Source organism: Cryptomeria japonica, chromosome 3 (genome assembly GCF_030272615.1).
Source record: "Cryptomeria japonica chromosome 3, Sugi_1.0, whole genome shotgun sequence".
Taxonomy (NCBI): Eukaryota; Viridiplantae; Streptophyta; class Pinopsida; order Cupressales; family Cupressaceae; genus Cryptomeria; species Cryptomeria japonica.
In genome coordinates, this window is record NC_081407.1 from 403,123,944 (window position 1) to 403,148,860 (window position 24,917).

Genomic DNA, 24,917 nt, shown 5'->3' on the forward strand with positions numbered 1-24,917 from the left:
CCTCCCATCGCACCGATAGTGCATCTTCTTGAGGGTGACAAAGGACCTCCCAGATATTGACCTCTGTGTGTTGTCGCAGTCTAGCATCTCTTGAAGGGGTCAATGCGGTCTTTTCCCACTCCTCAGTCGCTTCGGGCTGAGAAGAGGTAGTCCATCCCATGGCCTCATCTTGCATCGATGCGTTGAGGTCTAGCACCCTATCTAAAGCTCATCCCCTTTCCATCAGTTGCGAAATTGGAAGACTAGGATCAACATTTTATATTTCCAAGATCACCATGAGAGCCCTAACTTTGATTCTAACTTTGTGCACAATATGCTTGTCCAATTGTCTACCAAATTGTTGCAGGTCGTTCTTCACATGGTGGAAGTTTTGTTGTTCAAGGGAATTCTTTATACAGTCATAAAGATCCATGTAAGCATGGTTGGATTGAATAAAGTGTCATGGAAAAAGGCCCCCAAGGAGAGCCAACCCCTGCCATAGGTTATACTTTACCAGGGTTTCATGGAACAAGATCGGTGCAAGTACATCCTGTCTTACCAACTTAAAGAACACTAGTTCAAGAAAAGGAATCGATTGCAGGAGATCCAGAGCATTGAACAGAAAGGAACTGAGAAGTTGATAGGGAAAAAGAATTCTTTTGGCTTGAGGGGAAAAGATCTCCTCACCAATGAAGTCTTTGACAACTCTTCTCAGTTGTGGGTTGTGCAGAAGAAAAAGTTGGTCGAGGTCCCTGTCATTGATGTGTCCATCAAAAGCCATCAAGGGTTTTGAAATTCACACTAGAACCCATTCATTCCATGGCATATACTCCCAATGCATTTACCTACACCCTTCGCAAGAGCTGTTCTCCATATTGCAGAACACTGAGATACTTCAAAAATCAAAAACTTCAAAAATTTCCATTGAGAACTGTGTATATAAAGGCAGGCAAGTTTCCATTTATAAGCAAAATTAACATCTCAAAGTACAATAATTAATCAGACTTTAAGATCGAATTCGCGATTTATTGCATTAACTTGTGGCCGTAATGCAATTGGGAGGATGTGTGAGAGGCCAAAATCTATTTTTCCCCATGTGAAGTGACATCATGAAAATCCCAGAGTACTCGCACTAATCTTTCCTTCATACCACCCGCAAACTACATTTAAATGCATAAATGCTAGTGTCTTGTCAGTTATTATGTTCGCAGGCAACAAGTTAAATGCATACATGTGATTACTTATTAAGTAGTAATTTGTGATTAGAGTGGTGTACTTTCCTTTTGTACCAATTCAAGCAATTTGGGAAAAGAAGACAGTTTGGTAGGAGATGCAACTGACTCAACTAAAATGCCATCGCATCCCATATTTGCTAATATGTCAGCAACAAAGTTGCCCTCTCTTAATGTGTGGTTGACAATGCAATCTGAAAATGTGTCAAGTAAATCCAAGATATGCTTCAAAATATATGATAGGTGCCAAGTCTTAGATCTTTTCGAGGTAATTGAATTGATAATAACTAATGAATCCCCTTCTATATGTATGTTGGAGAAACCACATTTCCTTGCTAACACCAGGCCAGCTAGTAAGGCATTTGCCTCCGCCAATTTATTTGTACCCAAAGGGATGGGAGAAGCTTGGAAAGCACACATTTTTCCAAATTGATCTTGAATGCAAACTCCAATCCCCGACTTCCCTGGGTTTCCACGGGAAGAGCCGTCGAAGTTGATCTTAAAGAAATTAGGTGCAGGGGGTACCCATTTTATGGAAGACCAGTCTCTAACATGAGCTAAGGACCAATTCGGGGGAATCCCTATTGGCAAAATAATACCATTCCATGAATTTGCAATTACCTTATCCCACTGGGTGAAAGAATGGATGTCCTTGGAATTAGTGAGAGAAGAATTTATAATTTCTACAATCGAGTTTTCCAAATTGATCAAAACTTGATCCAGAGAAGAGGATGTTTTCTGAAAATTCCTTTATTCCTCTCCCACCAAATGGCCCAAATGATGTGAGTAGGAGCACATTTCCAAATGCCTGAGAAGGTTGATGATAAAAATAAGAGTGTTTTATTATATTCTACTTTCCTTTAAATTTTTATACAAAACCCAGATTTCTATTAACCCATAACAAAATACGCAACTAACAAATAAAATGAGATAAATTATTCATATTTCAAGCCTCTAACTCAAAACAATTATGCATGATAGAACCAATATCCATTAGGACTCGTTTCACCTTGTGTCATATGAACTAGCCAAGAAAATGGCTGACGATGTATACTGTGAAGATGCAGGACAAGATATAGATGATATGGATGAGGAAACACAAGAAATGGCAGTTGAAAGTGTAAAAAAATATCCACGTGTGTTAAAGGCCATTGATATTGATGAATATGCTAGAAGTGTGGAACAACGAATATCTAATAAAAAGCGGGAAACTCTTGCTGACATAAAGATTGAACCGGCAATATGACTATAAACAACAAAAAATAATTTTCTACAATTCATGGGTTAAATTCTATTTTAGTTGCTCTGTATATCTCTATGCTATGGAAATTGATGAATACTAAGAGTGGGGGTGAATTAGTATACCAAAAATCTCTGTACTTAAACACTTACACAGTCTGAAGATAAACAGGTAAAACAGTCTAACAGACAGACCGGTTAACACACATGCAAACCAAAATGCAAATAAAGCATTCAACCACAAAAGCAATACAACCATAACACAAGATATTTGACGTGGAAACCCAACTGGGAAAAACCATGGTGAGATGGAACTCACAAGTCACTATCTATAGAATAGAAACCAGACCAGTTAAGGTCAGACTGGTTAAGGTCGTACAATGTTCTTCACCAGAATAGATCCTGTTAGGAATCTCAATCTCTATTAGGAGATAAGTCCAATTAAAGACTACCTTGTTAGAGGATTTCAGATTCACACAAGTGAACCACCTTGTTAGAGGATTTTACAAAGGCTTTGAGGCCCACCCGGTTAAGGGCTACAAACTTGTCAAAGATGTGAGTAATCAACAAGTGTTTGATCTATCTTATAGCACAAACTGCTTGATTAGATCCAGTATAGTTCACTGCTAATGTACTCCAGCATTACCTCAGTCTTCTCTATCTCTTTTTGTTTACCACTCGATCTTCTCAGATAAGATTGCTCTTCAACAACTCCACAATCACCTTAAACCCTAGCCACAACATAAACCCTTTCAGCAACAGCAACAACTCAAAACCCTAGACATGATGTCCTTTTAAAGGAATCTGATTTCATGTCGGTCCAATAGGATTACATTACAATTTCCTAGGTTCAATGAATCTAGACATACTCAATAACACGACACAAAAAGCATTGTCAGTGTGTTGGCACTGTCAATCAATCGGTGGGTTGGTAACTCATCACAAGATGTCGGTTGGTAACTCATCATAGAGTATTACCGGTTCATACAAAATACTAGTTGCCGGTTTGGCAAAAATGAAGACTGGTAAGAATGTGTCGTGCCGCTTTGCTCCCTTGTACCGGTTGAGATATATGAACCGCTTGGGTTCATCATGCCGCTTCAGACCGGGAAACACATTCTGCAAAATCATTAGTCTAAAGACTAGAATACAACATATCGGTTGGAACACATACCAGTTGAAGGGGATCTCAATACAAGTGTGTGTCCATCAATGACAATCACAACATAAACATCAAAAATGCCAACAATCTCCCCCTTTGGCATTGATGGCAACACTCAAGAAAATAAAATTTTGACATCTAAGTGTTTTACAAAAAAAACTTGCCATTAACAAAATTGCTCCCCCTAAGCATATACATTATCCCTTAATCAACATAGTGTATAGCAATTTTGCATACAGAGTATAATCAAAAACATATATCAAATTTTAAAAAACAGATGCTTCTCCCTATTTGTCTTCAAAATAGATAGAGTACTTCTCCCCCTGTATCAGAAGATCAAAATTTTCAAACCAAAAATAGATACTTCTCCCCCTTTGCCAACAATGACAAAGTACCGCTGAACAACCCTGTTTCCATTTGATATAAATAAAAAGTTTATGACAACAATGAATAATATTTGTCAAAAACCGATTTATAGTCCTGCAAAAATTGTTTCATGGATAGCGACCAGGATTCAAGTAAGGAGGTGGCCACTTCTTTTTCTGTTTGCATCTGGTATACCTGTTCCTCCATGGCATCAACTGTGCTCAGCTCCTGCGTGACTGTCAAGGCATCCAAGTTCAGATAACACTTCTCAAGAATTTGTAGACGAGGAAGTAAAACCAGTTGTAGCTCCTACAAATCTTTAGATCGTGTACTGATTTCTTGCTCTATTTTGGCTGACTGGATCTGGAACCGGTGAACGGTTTGCCCATATGTTTCAAAGGAATCATAAGGTGTCTTAAATGTGCCCAAGTAGGACTGTAAGTCCATTTGAAGCTTTTGCTTCTTGGCTAGCACATCATCGCAGAACAGATGAGGTTGACAGATTTTGCTTAGTAGAAAGTTTCCCTCATCCAAGGCATTCCTTATGTCCTTTTGGTCTTTCAGCAGTTCAGTCCTAAGCTCATTCATCTTTTTCACCAGAGCAACATTAAGAGCCTTCTGGTGCTCTTTCTTGACATTGGCCTCAGCTGCTTCTTCCAATCTCTACACCTAATCATCCACTACAGTACATAGTAGTTTGAGTTGTGCTAGTGATGATTCAGTGTCAGGAAGATTAGTACCAAGGATTAAACCGGTAAGGGTGTCTACAACCGCCTGAATTATGTCCTGTTCCTTTTTCCTGTGAATGATCTCAAGGCGCTCTTGAGCAACCTTGATGCTTTGCTTAAGCTCTGACTCACTTGCAAATTGGAGATCGATAGGACTCGAGATATCAGCCGGTTTGGCTTGACTCCCGGTTGCCTTTGGAGGCTCCATCTGAGTGCTCTCCAGTGCTTTTGCTGCCTTTTCTGCTTCTACCTTCTTCATTTTCTCTGCTTCTTTCTTTTGTTCTTATTCCCTATCTTCCTCTTCTTTCTTTTTCCTGTCTTCTTCTTTCCTCTCCTTCTCTTCTTTCTCTTTCTCTTCCCTCTTTTTCTTTTCTTCCTCTTCCATCTTCTTCTTGTCTTCTTCTTCTTTCTTCCTCTTTTCTTCCTCTTCCTTCTTCTTTTCTTCCTCTTCTTTCTTCCTCTTTTCTTCCTTGTCCTCTTCTTCTTTCTTCTTCCTTTCCTCTTCTTGCTTCTTTTTCTCTTCATCTTTTCGTTTCTCCTCTTCCTCTTTTCTCTTCTCTTCCTCTTTTCTCTTTTTCTCATCTTCATTCCTCTTCTTCTTCTCTTCTTGTTCTTTAGTCACTTCCTAGGTGTCCTTAGCTTGCTCACCACCCTGTTCGGCTTGTTTCTCCTATTCTGTTCCCTCAAAAGGTATGTCCTGTGTGACATCTTCGGCATCCAGGGCATCGACATCAATAGTGTCGATTGGTTCTTCAACCAGGTTTCCTTCCTCATCAAAGACTTCATCTGGTTTGGAAATAGCCGGTTCTTTTTCCGCTTGGAGGTTGGCCATTTTTGCTTTGTGAGAGTTGATAGCATAATCCATATGCTAATGAGTATCTTTTTCAACATCATCAATTCTCCCCTCCAACAACCAGAGTCTTCTTCTCCTTGTGAAGAAGAGACCTTTATTTTGGTCTAACACATCAAACAATTCTAAATTTGAGAGGTTGGGAAAGTACTATGCAAAGACTTTCTCCCTAATCTCCTGTTCTTTTTCAATGGCAATGTGGCATTTATTATCTAGTGCTTTAAATAAAGAATCCGATGTCTGAGATTTAATCTCTGATGGTGACCGGTCATTTTTACACAAATAAATGATGATTTCCTGTAATACTTCTTCCTTTTCTTCATCACTAAAATCATCATAATAATCTATTAAATCATGAAGTAATTTTCTCCTAATATTCTTAACTGTCCTTTGAAAATGTGTCAAAGGTTTGTATGAGGAGATGTCAATATTTACTGGTGCGGATGCTGCCGGTTCATTCTTCTTCATTTTCTTTGTCTGTCTGGCCTTCTTTGGCTTTTCATTAGACTTGGTTTCTTCAGAGTCCAATTCATTTGTCTTTGTCTTCCTTTTTCTTTCAAAGACTTTTGTCGGTGTTACCTTTGGTTGCTTCTTTGCAGGTGACTGCTTGGTCACTCTTGGAGTTGCAGTGGTAGCCGATGTGGATGTTGTAGGCACTGCTTTGGCTTTCTTCACTGCCGGTTCTTTTCCTTTCTTAACCAATGGTTCTTCAGCTGGTGCAATCCTCTCCAAGTAGGTTCCGGTCCTTTTAGCCTTTGGATCAAGAGGCGAGGCAATAAGGGTTGAGGCATACCCTTCCAGCATATCATACATAACTTCATAGCCCATTGGCTCCACTTCCTCCATTCTAGGTTCAGCAGCCTCCATTAAGCATTTGTCCACCTAAATGGTGAAACAGATGTCATCTTCATATTTCTCAACTATATCACCTAATATCCTTACCCTTTGACTCATCTTCCTTCTGAACTCATCAAAATATTTGTTCAGTACTTCAGGGTAACTGGTTCCAATGGCTTGTATACTTTCCTTTATCTGCTTGGTTACCGATTGGTCAGGAGACCACTGGACATCTCCTACTCCAAGAAAGTAGCCTTGGAAATAGAAGAACAACCCTATCAGTAGTTGTCCAAACTTAAACCTCAGTGCATTGTCCTGTTTGATCGCCTTTAGATTCAACAGGAGTTGCCTTTGCATACCGGTGCATAAGTCAAAAGATGCATCCTCTTTAATCATCCAGTAAGCGGCATTTACCGCTGCAGCAGATACAAAATTAATCTTGCTGGCTAAAAACGTTCTATAGCCTATCACCATGCAGGCGTATTTCACCAGATCATCCTTGATAGGATTAACTGTCATACCTCGTGAGTCACTTGTTGAACCAGTGAGCTTGGCCATTTTGGTTTTTCTTACCATTCTTAGGGCTGGCACTTCCCCTATGTTGCAAAAACCAGTGACTACATGAATTGCCTGAGGCGTAATATCATGCGTCCTCTCCAGGTACATCTTGTCACCGTGGACTCTGCTCAAAATGATCCTGATGTGATCCTCTGTAAAATCTTCTAGAAAGTATACTGCATTACAGAGTTTCTTCTTCTCTAGGATGCTAAACTCTAGTTTGATCTTTTTGTCCTTTCTGCAAAATAAACCTAACCGGGTGTGAATGGCTAAAGACCTTAGGTCTTCTATTTTGCAATCAATATAATCAGAAATTCCTTCTTCAAATATGACTCCAGCTGGAACTTGTGATAAGGCATTATATTTGGACTTCCTCTGAATAAAACTTTCCGACTCAATGGATGTACTAGAACTGGTATGAGATGTGGAAGCCATTGTTGAGTATTTTCAAGAACACGAAAAATACCTTTACAACGCAAATTTAGGGCTTCCTGATTCTACTTCACTTCACTCTTCGTCGGTTGCCAAATCACCGCTTTGAGTTCTCCACGGCCGCTTGCAAACTGGATTTGAATCTCCGTCAAGATTTATCAATTTCTTGAAATCTTAGCTCAAATCGCCTTTTCTTCGCTCTGCACTTGAAAACTTTTCTTCGCTCGAAAACAAATAGTGAGAAATGATTTGAAATATGCTTTTATACATGTCTCTTCTGGTATTGTTCATGATAGACCTGCATTCAGATGCTCTATGCCCAAACTTGTTGCATGCATAACAATGACCATTGAACTTATTGGATCTAGGTACATTGTTGATAAAATATGGAAAATTATTGTAGGCTTTGCTCCTAGATACATTGGCAGTGTGTCCTTCTTTAAGACAGTTAAAGCAAACAAGTTTGAATTTTTGCTTACCTTTTCCTTTGAGTGCTAGTTGCTTCTTTGATGCTTCAACATTTGTTCCTGAGGATTCTCCTTCCTCATGTCCAGAGAAACCAAGACCATTGGTATTCTTTGCCGGTCTAAATGACTCAAGCTTTTGCTCTAGCTTGACATTACTTTTGCCAAACTTAGCAAGTATTTCCTTTGACTCAGAGAGTTCTTTGGAAATAGCAGTATTTGTCTCCATTAGACTTGCATTTTCAGAGATGACTATGTTCAGTTCACCTTGCATGTCATCCTTTTCTATCCTGCTCTCATGAAGGCAAGCAGTCAGTGCACTAATCTCTTGTTTCAACTTGGAGATCTTATGATCTCTATCCTTTATCTGATCTTCAGCTTTCCTACGGTTCTCAAGCTCTTGACTAAACTGGATAGTCAATCCTTCCAACTCCTTTCTCAGATTGGAGTTTGAGTCATTCAACTTATTCACTTCTACAATCATGGCTTCCATATTAGCTTCATCTTCAAAACTACTTTCAGATAGCTCCATCAGCTTTTTTGCATGTTTTCTCCTTTTTGCTTGAGATGCCTTGTATTTGACCATAAGATCATCATAGGCTTGCTCAGACTTAGTGAGCCATTGAGTAAGTTCCCTCAAAGTGTATTCCCCCATATCTCTTTCCAAGTGGTTAAACTTATAGAAAGGTAGGCTCTAATACCAATTGATGAATACTAAGAGCGGGGGGGATGAATTAGTATGCCAAAAATCTCTGTACTTAAACACTTACATAGTCTGAAGATAAAACAGGTAAAACAGTCTAACAGACAGACCGGTTAACACACATGCAAACCAAAATGCAAATAAAGCATTCACCCACAAAAGCAATACAACCATAACACAAGATATCTGACATGGAAACCCAACTGGGAAAAACCACGGTGAGATGGAACTCACAAGTCACTATCTGCAGAATAGAAACCAGACCAGTTAAGGTCAAACCGGTTAAGTTCTTACAATGTTCTTCACAAGAACAGATCCTGTTAGGAATCTCAATCTCTGTTAGGAGATAAGTCTGATTAAAGACTACCTTGTTAGAGGATTTCAGATTCACACAAGTGAACCACCTTGTTAGAGGATTTTACAAAGGCTTTGAGGCCCACCCGGTTAAGGGCTACAAACTTGTCAAAGATGTGAGTAATCAACAAGTGTTTGATCTATCTTATAGCACAAACTGCTTGATTAGATCCAGTATAGTTCACTGCTAATGTACTCCAGCATTACTTCAGTCTTCTCTATCTCTTTTTGTTTACCACTCGATCTTCTCAGATAAGATTGCTCTTCAACAACTCCACAATCACCTTAAACCCTAGCCACAACATAAACCCTTTCAGCAACAGCAACAACTCAAAACCCTAGACATGATGTCCTTTTAAAGGAATCTGATTTCATGTCGGTCCAATAGGATTACATTACAATTTCCTAGGTTCAATGAATCTAGACATACTCAATAACACGACACAAAAAGCATTGTCAGTGTGTTGGCACTGTCAATCAATCGGTGGGTTGGTAACTCATCACAAGATGTCAGTTGGTAACTCATCATAGAGTATTACCGGTTCATACAAAATACTAGTTGCCGGTTTGGCAAAAATGAAGACTGGTAAGAATGTGTCGTGCCGCTTTTCTCCCTTGTACCGGTTGAGATCTATGAACCACTTGGGTTCATCATGCCGCTTCAGACCGGGAAACACATTCTGCAAAATCATTAGTCTAAAGACTAGAATACAACATACCGGTTGGAACACATACCGGTTGAGCTCTAGCTCATACATACAAAGGGGATCTCAATACAAGTGTGTGTCCATCAATGACAATCACAACATAAACATAAAAAATGCCAACAGAAATGCCCTTAAGTTTTTTTTAAAAATTGTTTATGTCTCTTTTTCTACAATTTGTAATGTTTTTTTTAAATCTAATTTTTTTCCGATTTTTTCAAAAAATCTTATACTTTTGGTTTGCCGATTTTTTTCCCAAACAATTTTTGTTACTATGATATAAAGAGTCATCCGAGGATGAGGAATTTTATCTGATAACTAGAGAAAATGAAGAGACCCTTTCAGTGGGGAAAATTGTACAAGCAACGGCCCGTAGAGTCCTAAATAATCGTATAAAAGCTACAAAAATCGTTAATTTTCTACAATTCATGGGTTAAACTCTATTTTAGTTTCTCTTTATATCTCTATGCTATGGAAATACCCTTAAGTTTTTTTTTAAATAGTTTTTGTCTCCTTTTCTACAATTTTTAATGTTTTTTTTAAATCTGATTTTTTCCATTTTTTTTCGATTTTTTGCCGATTTTTTATGCAAGCAGCTTCTGGGAACCATGTTATGGATCCATTGGATGATACTAGAATTCATCCAGAGTCATTAGAACTAGCCAAAAAAATGGTTGAGGATGTATACTCTGAAGATGCAAGACAGGATATAGATGACACGGATGAGGAAACACAAGAAATGGCAGTTGAACATGTCAAAAAATATCCCCATGTGTTAAAGGCCCTTGATATTGATGAATATGCTAGAAGTTTGGAACAACGAACATCCAATAAAAAGCCATCCTAGGATGAGGAATTTTATCTGCTAACTAGAGAAAATGAAGAGACCCTTTCAGTGGGGAAAATTGTACAAGCAACTGCCCGTAGAGTCCTAAATAATCGTATAAAAGCTACAAAAATCTTTAATTTTCTACAATTCATGGGTTAAACTCTATTTTAGTTTCTCTTTGTATCTCTATGCTATGGATATGCCCTTAAGTTTTTCTTAAAAATAGTTTTTGTCTCCTTTTCTAAAAAAAATTATGTTTTTTTTTTAAATCTGATTTTTTTCTGAAATTTCGCCGATTTTTTTCCAAACAAGCAGCTTCTAGGAACCATGTTATGGATCCATTGGATGATACTAGAATTCATCCAGAGTCATATGAACTAGTCAAGAAAATGGTTGAGGATGTATATTGTGAAGATGCGAGACAAGATATAGATGATATGGATGAGGAAACACAAGAAATGGCAGTTGAACATGTCAAAAAATATCCCCATGTGTTAAAGGCCCTTTATATTGATGAATATGCTAGAAGTTTGGAACAACGAGCATCCAATAAAAAGCAGGAAACTCTTGCTGACATAAAGATTGAATCGGTAATATGAATATAAACAACAAAAAACAATTTTCTGCAATTCATGGGTTAAACTCTATTTTAGTTGCTCTTTATAGCTCTATGCTATGGAAATGCCCTTAAGTTTTTTTTAAAAATAGTTTTTTGTCTCTTTTTCTACAATTTGTTATGTTTTTCTTTATTCTGATTTTTTGCCATTTTTTTCCCAATTTTTTCAAAAAATCTTATACTTTTGGGTTGCCGATTTTTTCTACTATGATATAAAGAGCCATCCTAGGATGAGGAATTTTATCTGCTAACTGGAGAAAATGAAGAGACCCTTTCAGTGGGAAAAATTGTACAAGCAATTGCCCGTAGAGTCCTAAATAATCGTATAAAAGCTGCAAAAATCATTAATTTTCTACAATTCACGGGTTAAACTCTATTTCAGTTTCTCTTTGTATCTCTATGCTATGGAAATGCCCTTAAGTTTTTTTTTAAAATATATTTTGTCTCCTCTTCTAAAAAAAATTATGTTTTTTTTTTTTAAATTTGATTTTTTTCTGAATTTTTGCCGATTGATTTCCGAGCAAGCAGCTTCTACGAACCATGTTATGGATCCATTAGATGATACTAGAATTCATCCAGAGTCATATGAACTAGCCAAGAAACTGGTTAAGGATGTATACTGTGAAGATGCAAGACAAGATATAGATGATATGGATGAGGAAACACAAGAAATGGCAATTGAACATGTCAAAAAATATCCCCATGTGTTGAAGGCCCTTGATATATGAATATGCTAGAAGAGTGGAACAACTGACATCCAATAAAAAGCAAGAAACTCTTGGTGACATAAAGATTGAATCGACAATATGAATATAAACAACAAAAATTAATTTTCTACAATTCATGGGTTAAACTCTATTTTAGTTGCTCTTTATATCTCTACGCTATGGACATGCCCTTAAGTTTTTTTAAAAAATAGTTTGTCTCTTTTTCTACAATTTGTTATATTTTTTTTAAATTTGATTTTTTACCGATTTTTTCAAAAAATCTTATAGTTTTGGTTTGTCATTTTTTTCCCCAAACGATTTTTGCTAGTATGATATAAAGAGTCATCCCAGGATGAAGAATTTTATCTACTAACTAGAGAAAATGAATAGACCCTTTCAATGGGGAAAATTGTACAAGCAACTGCCTGTAGAGTCCTAAATAATCGTATAAAAGCTGCAAAAAACATTAATTTTCTACAATTCATGGGTTAAACTCTATTTTAGTTGCTCTTTATATCTCTATGCTATGGAAATGCCCTTAATTTTTTTTTTAAAATAGTTTGTCTCCTTTTCTACAATTTTTTATGTTTTTTTAAAATCTGATTTTTTATTTTATTTTTTGCCAATTTTTTTTTCGGGCAAGCAGCTTCTGGGAACCATGCTATGGATCCATTGGATGATACTAGAATTCATCTAGAATCATATGAACTAGCCAAGAAAATGGTTGAGGGTGTATATTGTGAAGATGCAAGACAGGATATAGATGATATGGATGAGGAAACACAAGAAATGGCAATTGAAAATGTCAAAAAATATCCCCATGTGTTAAAGGCACTTGATATTGATGAATATGCTAGAAGTGTGGAACAACAGACATCCAATAAAAAGTGGGAAACTCTTGTTGACATAAAGATTGAATCAGCAATATGAATATAAAAAACAAAAATTAATTTTCTACAATTCATGGGTTAAACTCTATTTTAGTTGCTCTTTATATCTCTATGTTATGGAAATGCCCTTAAGTTTTTTTTTAAAATAGTTTTTGTCTCTTTTTCTACAATTTATTATGTTTTTTTTAAATCTGATTTTTTGTCGATTTTTTTCTGATTTTTTCAAAAAATCTTATACTTTGGTTTGCCGATTTTTGCTACTATGATATAAAGAGCCATCCCAGGATGAGGAATTTTATCTGCTAACTAGAGAAAATGAAGAGACCCTTTCAATGGGGAAAATTGTACAATCAATTGCTCGTACAATCCTAAATAATTGTATAAAAGTTGCTTCCATACAAAGGGCTATTTTGAGTGCTGGAAGGGTTTACAGTCGCAGAGAATTGTCAAACTAGTAATGGTTACAGTAACCAACCAAGTTGGTGTTGACATAAACCTAGCAACATCACATGAATGGATGTTTTCTCCTCTGCAATTTGTAGCTGGCCTTGGACCTAGGAAAGTTGCTTCCATACAAAGGGCTATTTTGAGGGCTGGAAGGGTTTACAGTCGTAGAGAATCATTCACCCCTCTAGAGCCTATGAAGCGAATTGTCTTTATAACTGGAAGTCGCAGAATGGGGAGGTTAAGGAGGTTGAGGAAATGCAAGGAAAGCAAAGGAACTTGCAAAAAAATCTTGATGACAAGAACGAAAGGACCAACCTCTTGTACAGTTGCTGCCGAGCATATATCTGCAGCAATTGTGCCCTAATAATTGCCCTAATTTTAAGTTTTACTCATTATTGATGCATTTAATCTTATTATGTGGACATTTTAGGGGTATGTGGTCTGAGGAATTGAGGCTTAACGTCAGAAACAACCAAGGGGAGGAGAAACATGTCTAATTATGGACTTCTATTTAGGATTCTCGTTACACAAGATCAAATTATAATTGAATCAAGACCTAAAGATTTTGATGACAGAAAGATAGTGAATCATAACTGGGGTGATTGGTATGTCCAATGACTTGTCTTTATAACTAGCAGCGGCAAAATGGAGAGGTTAAGGAGATTGAGGATCCATATTTTGTCAAATTCGATACCATTAAACAAAGTGAACAAGAGAATGCCAGGAAAGCAAAGGAACTTGCAAAAAAATCTAGATGATAAGAACGAAAGGACCAACCTCTTGTACAGTACACAACATGAAGTGTGAGAGGTAAGAGGTAGTAACAATAATGGTGATAGTCGTTGTGTCAATGGCACCACTGTCTGCTGCTGCAATTTTCTTCAATTTGAATTTGGTGAGTAAAAGTAGAGTGAATTCCCTAGTGTTTAGGGTTTCCAGCTCCAATGGGTTGCTTCCCATGTGCGGCGAATTTGTAAGGAAGAGGTTTCACGTTTGATTCTCAACAGGGACTCATGAGAAAGAAAAAGAGTGGATTGTGAATGAGAAAAGGTCGCTTACCATTACCACAGGCGAATTTTTTATCAACATCTATCTGCAACAATTATGCCCGCTTCCTCCCAATTTTTGCACCCTGATGAGCCTGTGTATAATGATGGCGCGTAATTACTTTCTTTTTTTAAAATACCACGTGTTCATCAGAATTTCAACGTGAAATACAAAATCTGCACTATCAGCAAAATTCAACCTGATGGTAACACAACTAGAAGCATGTGATCAGGATATAATACACCGATGAAGTCCATCAACATAACGCACACTAGCGACAATGCAGAAATCTTGTATTGTCGATAGCTGATGATGGTATCAGTAAGAATTTTCCCTATGGACACTGGCAAAAGTAAAAAGAATAGGCAAAGGTTAAGATGATATAGGGTCAAAGCTTATGTTGAGGAGACATAACGTATCGGGAGGAGCTACATCGAGGGAAACGACATCAGGAAATCATGCCCATTGCCTGAACACATTTTAAGCTATCCCGATGGCCGATGAGACTAGTAGGATAACTTGCACCGATCAGCAAGAAGAGAGGTCATTGGCTTATGTTATCCCGATGAGTAATAAGAAATCAAGAGGCTATGAAAATCATCAGACCAACATATGTCAATCAACTGGTAAATCTGTGTTCGTCAAAATGCCGAGGTGAAATTTCAAGACGTCAATTTTTAGTCCGAATTTCGACGTGAAATTTTACCACGTCGGAATTCTGACGAACACGGGGCAATTTTTGAAAAAAAAAAGTTTCAATCTGACAAATCAAAAGAAATCCCATAGATCGTTGGAGTTTGAGGCCAAATGTATTAGTGCAGGGAAAGACTTATAGCAGAGAGGGCTACACTTATAGACTCTCGAGATACAAAAGCACAAAGAGCAGATGAGATTGTTCAAGAGTTCATCCAGAGTGTCATAGATAAAAATATTTGCAAGGCTATGTGATATATAGGAGAGCTAGGGAAGGAGGCTAGGTATTGGAGGGATCTGTATGAGAGCGTGGTGCTAGCACAACAAAGAGTACCATCATATCGGGCACAGAGCAGGTCACGCAGCAAGACACACTCTTAGAGGACACATAGTAGTGTGAGGGTTATAGGGCCATTGAGGCCACCAAGACAAGCAGGATCGGTGACAAGAGAAGCTTCATCCTCAAGAATAGACAGAGATGAGGATGACCGAGGGAGCACCCAATGATACTTCCAATGATACACATTTTTGTACACTTTTGAGATTGTACTGAGCCTGTGAGCTCTATTTTGACATCAAGACTCAATTTTTTGTACCTTGATATTGTTTATGATATATATATGAGATGCATATTCTATTTGAGACTCTATGGTGTTTTCTTCTATATGAGATGCTTTGATACATAATATATTTTTAATGCAAATTTTGATGTATGTTATGTTTCTATTTGATGATGGTGATGATGCTTGCATGACACTATTGATGTTATTGTTGTATGAATTATGGATGCATTTTTATGATGTTATGTAATGTGTTAATTATGCACAATTCAATGATGTTATGCAAGGGTAAGTGCACAAAGATGGTGGTCAAAAAGGGGTGTATAAGTGGACACTTATTTTTATGAAATCAGGTGAACCTGAACTTGGAGGAAAATTTTGAAAGTCATCCACTCAAGACATAAAGATAATCAAAGAACAAATATATTTTTACTCTAAATATAGTTTCCAAACCACTAAACTTTTTTAAAATTGGATAAAATTAAGGGGGTCAAATCCTTCGCGCACGAAAAACAAACCTGATTTTTTTTGAAAAAACATAACATAGTGTCTGACATGTGCATCAAAAAAGTCATAGTTAGATTTAGTATTTTAACAAATCCTTTGGCAGAAATATAGTTAAGAGTGAGCAATAGAATATGTGTATTTTTTGTAATTTTTTGTTGAGTATTTTTTTTTAATGATTTTTTCAATCGAGCACATCTTGAAAATTAGGTACCCATTCATGCGCGAAGCATAACTTGCACTAAAAAAATTGAAAAACAATTTTATTTTCTTACAATTGTAAATAATCAAGTGCACTACAATAATACATAAAACATTTTAAATTTGGATAAGTAGATCCAAAGTTTTTTTTTAAAATGGTACACATATGTCTGTGAGAACTATGGAGACACTGGTAAAAGAAATTCAATAATAATATGTTATTGTTGTTCAAATTTTGAAAAAATTATATGGTTAGAAAGCTCAGAAGATGGGTGAAAATATGGTGGCAATTTTAGAAATACCCACTTGATGAAGTGTAAAATTTATTATGACAAAATCGAGAAACCAAGCTGATAAAATTAAACACATCAAAAAGGAGGGAAATGGAGGGAAATCAAACTTCCAACCCGTAGCTTTCTCATCCAGGCCTATTGCCAAGCCTAAACAATCAAAAGTGCGTACGGGGTACCTATGATATAAGAAGCATGTATGGGGTACCTATGGTGTAAGAAGCGTGTATGCGCTATCTTTACTATAGACAATGCGTATGCTCTACTTTTTTTAAAATTTGGGAGTGTGTATAATATGATATTGTATATATACATATAATGTATAATTTATATATAATATATATATATATATAATAATATATAATATATTAAGTATATATATACACACACATGTGTGTGTATGTATGTGTATTGTCTCCCTCTCTCCCCCTCTCAAACGCGTACAGGGTGCCTCTCTCTCACTCTCTGTCTCTCTCTCTCTCTCCATACCCTATCCCTCTCTATCTTCTTCTCTCCCTCCCCAATCTTTCTCTCTCCCTCTCCCCCCTCTCTCTCTCTCTCTCTCCTTCTCCCTCTCCCTCTCCCTCCCCCTCCCTCCCTTTTCCTTCACATTTTCCTTACAACAAATAGCATGTACAGGGTACTGAGCCTATTAGTTCGTTGCCCTGCCATAACATTTTTAAGGTGTAGGAGTGCATACAGGGTGAAAAAAAATACCGTTGGGCTTGCCAATATTCTAGGGACTAATAGTGCACACATGGTTATTAATATATCACGTACGCGGTACTTAGACATTGTTTTATTTGCCCAAGAGCCTCGACAGCCTCAAAAGAAGTTTTTGAGGTCATTAAAGGCCCCACTGTAACTATTTATGCACTTCTATCACTGTTTTATACATAGAAGTAAGTTAATTTTTTGTTTTTGCATAATTTCAGTGATTTAATTGTTGTTCTTATTATTTTTGTCAATATTATTGTGATTGTTTAATAGTTTTGATTCAAAACAATAATGATAAGATACATATTTATGGTTATTTGTTTGTTTATGAACTTTTGTTTACATATATCTGTAATATAATTATATTTAGGACAACCAATATCAACCATGGGAAAGAACAAGTGAGGAATAATGGAACAATGAGAGGCTGAAAAGGAAAGACAAAGGCAGCATATGAAGAAATTTCATGACATAAGAACAATGGGAGAAGAAGGTATGTCATCCTCAACATCTCGATTCAATTTACCAAACAAACATAATGCACCTAATGCAATTGAAGAAGAGACATTTGATTTACCGTATGAACCTAATGCAATTGAAGAAGAGACCACATTGAATAATCAATTAAATGATGAGCATACACCTGCTTTATTTGATGAATTGAATGTACATAATGCACCGATGTTAACACCTCCTATAATCACTCGTAGGAAACCAAAGTATCTAATCGACATTGATGAGAATATATTGAAGCCAATGCCCATTAAAATGAATGAACGAACTTGTAGGATAATGGTTAAAAGAATATGGCAAAGCTATTTTGAAAACTTAAATCAAACCGCAAGATGTCAATTAATTCTAGGCCTAAGATTATCTGAAAGTAATAGCGAAAGAACTATTGTGAGAAATTTATTTGATGCATATCAGGCTATTGGTTCAAAATCACGTACTAAAAATTCTAATGCTACTCGATGTGTCATTACATCAACCATAATGAGCAAGAAAATTAAAAAATATTGTTTGATAAGCAAAACAAGTAAGTCATTAAACGTTAGTAGAACAACATTAAGTAAAGCATTACAAAGGTGAGAAAAAATAGAGGAACCTAACAATAATTCTCTTTGGGCATTCTCGGCTAGACTACCACGCAAAGACAAGGTTGTTGTTGTTGCACTAAGAACATTAATTGAAAAATATTGGCATGACAATACAAGAGTTTTGCCCAACCAAAGAGATGTTGTTAGAAGGTGAATCGGGTCTACAAATCGTGAGCCACATGCCAAACACTATTTGGATATGACTCAAACAAAATTTTATGAAAGCTTCCTTCAAAAGTTTCCTCAAATAAGAGCACCTCCTAAGTCGGTAATAAAATTTATTTCAAGTGTGCTATGTAATAGACATGATGGTTGAATTTATTATAAGATGCCTTGTTTGGAAGGTTCTTGTGCTATATGTGTTGGTTTGCAACATTTACCAAGATGTGTACATTTGGAGAGCACACATGAAATTGGTAGGAAACTAGTTTCTTTTGGAAAATACAATATAGTCACATATGGAGTTAAAGATGGAAAAGATTTGAAGAGATGTAAGCTAGTGAAAAATGATATATTTGTAGCTGAATTTATGAAAATGTTTCAAGAGAAACTAGTTTATGAGTACATAATGCATACACATAGAGCTTGATGTTTAGATGAGCAATTCAAGTTATGTAAGGACACATTTCCTCTTGGCGCCATTGTCTCTATCATTTATTTTGCTGAAAATTATACACTACAACCTCAAAATGAAGTGCAATCTATGTATTATCATTCTACAAAAGTTTCTATTTTTGTACACATAACAATCATGCATGCAGATGATAGCACAAAGGAGGATAAAAATGTTGTAAGAGAGTATCACTTCTACATAAGTGATGATCGTACTCATTCATCAAATTTTGTACAAGGATGCTTTAGATTTTTCTATGATAATTTAAAGGAAAGAAACATACAATACAACTGACAATTAATATGGTCAGATAATTGTACCGCACAATTCAAGAATGCAAGGATGTTTTATTGGTTGACAAGGATGCATATGAAAAATAGTGTACAACATTTTTGGAATTTCACTGAGGTTGGACATGGTAAGGGAGAGCACAATGGTGCAGGAGCATGTGTAAAAAGAGCCCTAGCTAGAGAAGAATTGAGGTACGAAGGTGGTGCTGAGTTGATAGATGCAGAAATAATTGTGCGATGGTGTAACTCTATGATGGGTCCAGGTAATCTAGGTACGTCAATGGTTCGTAGATATTTTTGGTTGATCACTGAATCTAACATTGAAAACTATCTAGATTGGTGTACGGTTACAGGATCAAGTGACATGAACTCATTTACGAGTTCAAATGCAAGTTCACTAGTAATTTATACGAGACAGATGGTATTTTTTTTCTCTTCATGCATGTATTGTTTGTGGGAAGAATGTGAAACACAAGAGTGGGTTTACAAATGGTCTTGTAGACCGTTGGTTCCCATTGATACATATCAAATTCTCAAAGCACTACAATTGAGCCAAATGGAGACATCAGTGGATTTTGACCATGTATCCGACCTAGTGGATTCAGATGATTTTTTGAGTTAAACTTTTTGCAAGTATTCTTTTTAGTTCATTTTGTTGTACATCACACTTTATTTTCAGTATTAATTATCACTTTATAAAATGCAGGTCATGTGTATGCAGTTGTTGCAAAAGAGAACAATGAAGAAGGAACATATTACTATGTGTGTCGTTGTGTTGAGCCTAAAAGAAAATCGTCAACCACAATCATTGGCAGAGAGGGTAATGAGTACCCAATAGGGTTTGTTGTCGTGACAGGAACATGGCTTAGGAGATACCCTATCAAGAATTCTGATGTTTGGTTGTTCAAGGACTTTGAAACACACTGACATATTCTTCATTTCTCTAACCTTGTTATTGCAACAAATATTCATTTGATGAAGTATCGTGATAGACCTCATAACAAGATTTTATGGAAAGTTTGTGAATCTGACCACGAGGAAATAATTAACACAATACAGGTTAGAGCTGATCTTGAAGGCTCACTTGATTGATTCTACGGTTCAGAGTAGAATGATTTTGAGAATTTTGTATATATCGTCGACGAATTGTTCTATATTTGTTTTTTGTATATATAAATACCCATGAGCTGATTTGTACATGTTTAGGGGCATAATTTTGTATATTTAAATGGCAATGAGTTGATTTGTACATATTTAGATGCCAAATTTTGTATATTAAAATGGCAATGAGCTGAATCGCACATATTGTAATGCCAAATTTTTTATAGAATCCTATGAGATGATTTGTAAGAAATTTTTTTGTATATTCAAATAGCCAAGAGCTTATTTAACCATATTTAGAGGCAAATTTTTTAATATGTGACTATTTTTTGTGTCTATGTTTTGTGACTATGTTTTGAGTTTATGTGATGTGATAAGGTCAATCATGACCATTATTGATAAGGTCAATCATGAGCATTCTTTATTCTTGTATAATCATGGATAATTATTTGAGCCATTATTGGTTAATAGGAGTCATAGATTGAGTCTAAATACAATTTGAGCAAAAAATGTCATTATTGTCAAAAAAATTGTCAAAAAAGTTGTCAAGCAACTAGTACATAGCACCGATAAGGTATGACTCTTGACGTTTCGACGCTTTGGGATGCATGAGAGGAGCATACCTAGCATAAACATGCCCACCCGGATGAGCTCGTCATGTCGATTTGTGCACAAGACGAACCAAATCAATTCTAGCCTATCTTGCAACTTTGCATTGCATGCAACTGGCGATTTTTGCAGCAGGCAAAAAATACTACCAATTGACAATGGCTCTGAGTCATCAAAAAAAGAGATAGGCCATTGTAGAGGAGCCTCACACGACCCCGCGGGTTCAAATGGATCTATCATATATACCCTGGATTGGAAGAAATAGTCTGTCAAAGTTTGACAATTTTTTGGACTCGGGGCACTTGAGAGATCGCACCGGTAGGGTATGACTCTCGACGTTCCAGCACTTTGGGATGCATGAGAGGAGAATTCCTAGCATAAACCTACCCACCTGGACGTGCTTGTGAGATTGGTTTGTGCATAGGATGAACCGAATCAATTCTAGCCTATCTTGTAACTTTGCATTGCATGCAACTAATGATTTTTGCAACAAGCAAAAAAATGCTACCAATTGAAAATGGCTCTAAGTCATCAAAAAAAGAGCTAGGCCATTATAGAGGAGCCTCACGTGACCCCGTGGGTTCAAACGGATCGATCATATATACCCTGGATTGGAAGAAATAGTCTGTCAAAGTTTGACATTTTTTTGGACTCGAGACACTTGAGAGATCGCGTTGGTAGGGTATGAATCTCGACGTTCCAGTGCTTTGGGATGCACAAGAGGAGCATTCCTAGCATAAACCTACCCACCTAGACGTGCTCATGATGTTGGTTTGTGCACAGGACGAACCGAATCAATTCTAGCCTATCTTGCAACTTTGCATTGCTTGCAACTAACGGTTTTTGTAGTAGGCAAAAAAATGCTACCAATTGAAAATGGCTGAGTCATCAAACATTGAGATAGGCCATGGAAGAGGAGCCTCACATGACCCCACAAGTTCAAACAGATCAATCATATGTATCCTAGATTGGAAGAAACAATCTGTCAAAGTTTGATAATTTTTTGGACTCAGGGCACTTGAGAGATCGCGTCGATAGGGTATGACTCTCGATGTTCCGACGCTTTAGGATGCACGAGAGGAGCATGCCTAGAGTACACCTACCCACCCAAATGAGCTCATGATGTCTATTTATGCACAGGACAAACTGAATCAATTCTAGCCTATCTTGCAACTTTACATTGCACTAGATCATTGCATCCATGTCATCTAATACAAGCCTCCAATACTCTATCTTCCCTAGCATAGGCTAAGAAGATGCATGTCTATACATGTAAAGATAAGGGTAGCCCGTTGGTTGAGATCTCTGCACAATGGGGCGCGTAATGGCTATATATGCTCCCAAGCCCAAATCTGAAGTAATGTGCACCCTGTTGCTAGACTAGACCCTCAATCCCTTCTGTATACTATCTGGTGCAACTCATGATATAGGCGGGCCAAAACATATATCCCCCATGCATATCGGGTCCTCTCTCATACCATCTGATGAAGCACACGGCCCCATCCAACTAATAATCCATGTGATCTCCCATCTAGCAAAAGGAAACCACCGACCAACCCGTCTATAACTGACGAAAGTGGGGCATATCTATCCACCATCTCCTACCAACCCACAGAGTATCCAGCAATGAGGGGATCACTAAAAATCTCCCATAGTGCATCAGTCCCTCCAATCTCCTCCACATCATATACTACTAGCTCACCAGTGATCGGAATCCGAAGAATCTAATAGACATCCTCAAAATTGACTATGATCTCTCTTGTCAGCAAGTGAAAGGTGCTATGCTCACTATGCCATCGCTCAGCTAAGGTCATCAAAAGTGTTATGTTCTTCTGATAGGAAGGCATGAGTATCATGTGTATCAAACGACACACCTCGAGCACCGCTCAATCATCATTCGTTAATCGACTGCGTAGGGAGAGTGTCTTCGGGTATTGCTCCCAAAGTTGTATAACACCTAGGTCTGCCTATATCAACACATGAGTACCATATTAGTTTCACTTATTCTAAGAAATCAAGCATCAACTCTTAATTAAAAAGGGGCACCTATCAAAGTGACGATAGTCACGATATCACACAAAGAGTTCCAACTTAGACACTCTTGACAACTAAGTGGGTTCAACTTAACCTATCTATCGGAATCAAAAATCATATCGAAATAAAGTCGCATATCAAAATCAAGAATCACATCGAAATCAAGTCTCATAACAAAATCAAGAATCATATCAAAATCCAATCTCATATTGAAATCAAGAATCATATCAAAATCCAGACTCATATCGAAATCAAGAATCATATCAAAATCAAGAATCATATTAAATTAAGAATCATATCAACAATCATTTTGACTCATATCGACCTTTGACCCATATTGACATTCAGTTTGACTCATATCGACCTTTGACCCATATCTACAATCAATTTTGACCCATATCGACAATCAAGTTTGACCCATATCGATAATCAAGTTTGACCCATATCGACAAGTTTGACCCATATCGACCTTTGACCCATATCGACAAGTTTGACCCATATTGACAATCAATTTTACTCATATCGACCTTTGAACCATATCGACACTTGACTCATATCGACAATCAGGATCCATACCAACGTGACCCATATCAAATTTAAACCATATCGACCCAACTCATATCAAACAACGACTCATACCAACCCTAGACCAACTTTTTGACATCTCGCATCTCAACGGACACAATCAACGCATATCAACACATCGAAAAGGTGAAAACAACATAACAAACTCAAAAACCTAATTTGCACGTGTCAAAATTTTCAAAAAACTTAACACTGTCGCAAATGCGCTAAAACAATCGATAAATGCACTAATTAAAGTGACAAATGCGCTACGGAAAAAATTGAATGCACTATGTTGTACGACAAATGTGATTCGAAACATGACAAATGCGCTATAAGATTTTTTTTTTATTTAACGGAAAATGCCCTTTCGTACGAGCGAAAAAATTAGAAAATCTAGCCTAAAAACATAAAAAACTAGCTAAAAATTCACAAAAGGGGGTTAGAAATTCGAACTTACTGGTGGGTCGTACTCTGCTGGTCTCTAGTAGCGTCAAACTCGCTCGAATCGATGTTTGTGGTAGGGGGACTCCATTTATTCTCTCCTCTCGAAGCTCCAATTTCCAAATGCCAAGTGCACTAATAAGGTGGAAATGGGCCCCTTGAAGGTTTATATAGCTCATGCTGATGTAGGCGACTGTGTTGCCTCAATGGACGTGTGGGGCGTGTATGCGCTATGCCCACATCATCTCTTCACCATTTTTCACTAATCTTTTAAATAAAATTTTATTGGTAGATAAATATCAAAAAATTTAAAAATTCCAAAAAAAAATCAAAAATTTTAAAATCCCCCCAAAAAAACCGAAAATTTTTAAATTTCCAAAAAAAAATTCAAAAATCATCATGCATCGCGACACTACCCTGAAAATCATAATTTTTCTCAATTTATCTCCCGAGGGGGCATTATTGGCATCAATTTCATATCAGTCTCATATCGACTTTTCATATCGAATGAATTTTTCATATCCAGGGCTTCATATCAACAATTTTGATGATAGCACCATATCGAGAATTTCCGAGATATATCAAGCATTTTTCTTTGAATCAACATGTGGTCACACATTGCTTCAAAGATGGGCAATATATAGACACCTAAAACTTGCACAACTATTCATTTAATCATCATTTATTCGCCTATTAATTAGACTAAGATTTAATTAATATCCCTATTCTTCCAATTAGCCTATTAATCAAATTAAAGATTTGATTAAAATTTGTTTCTTCTAGCCTAACCTATTAATTAAACTAATGTTTGATTAAGTACCCCTTTCCCTTTTTAATTGAATAAATCTTATTTATTTAATTAAAACCCCTTTCCCTTTTTAATTGAATTTACATTTGATTAAAATCTCTTTTGCTTGTAAATAAATCATTATTTATTTGTGAGTAGTCCCCCCACTTGCAAAATCCTACAAATGCAAGTTGCATCCCTTTTGGCTAAAATAAATCTTTTATTTTTCTAAAACTACCCATTTTCCCCCACTTGCATTCTCCTACATT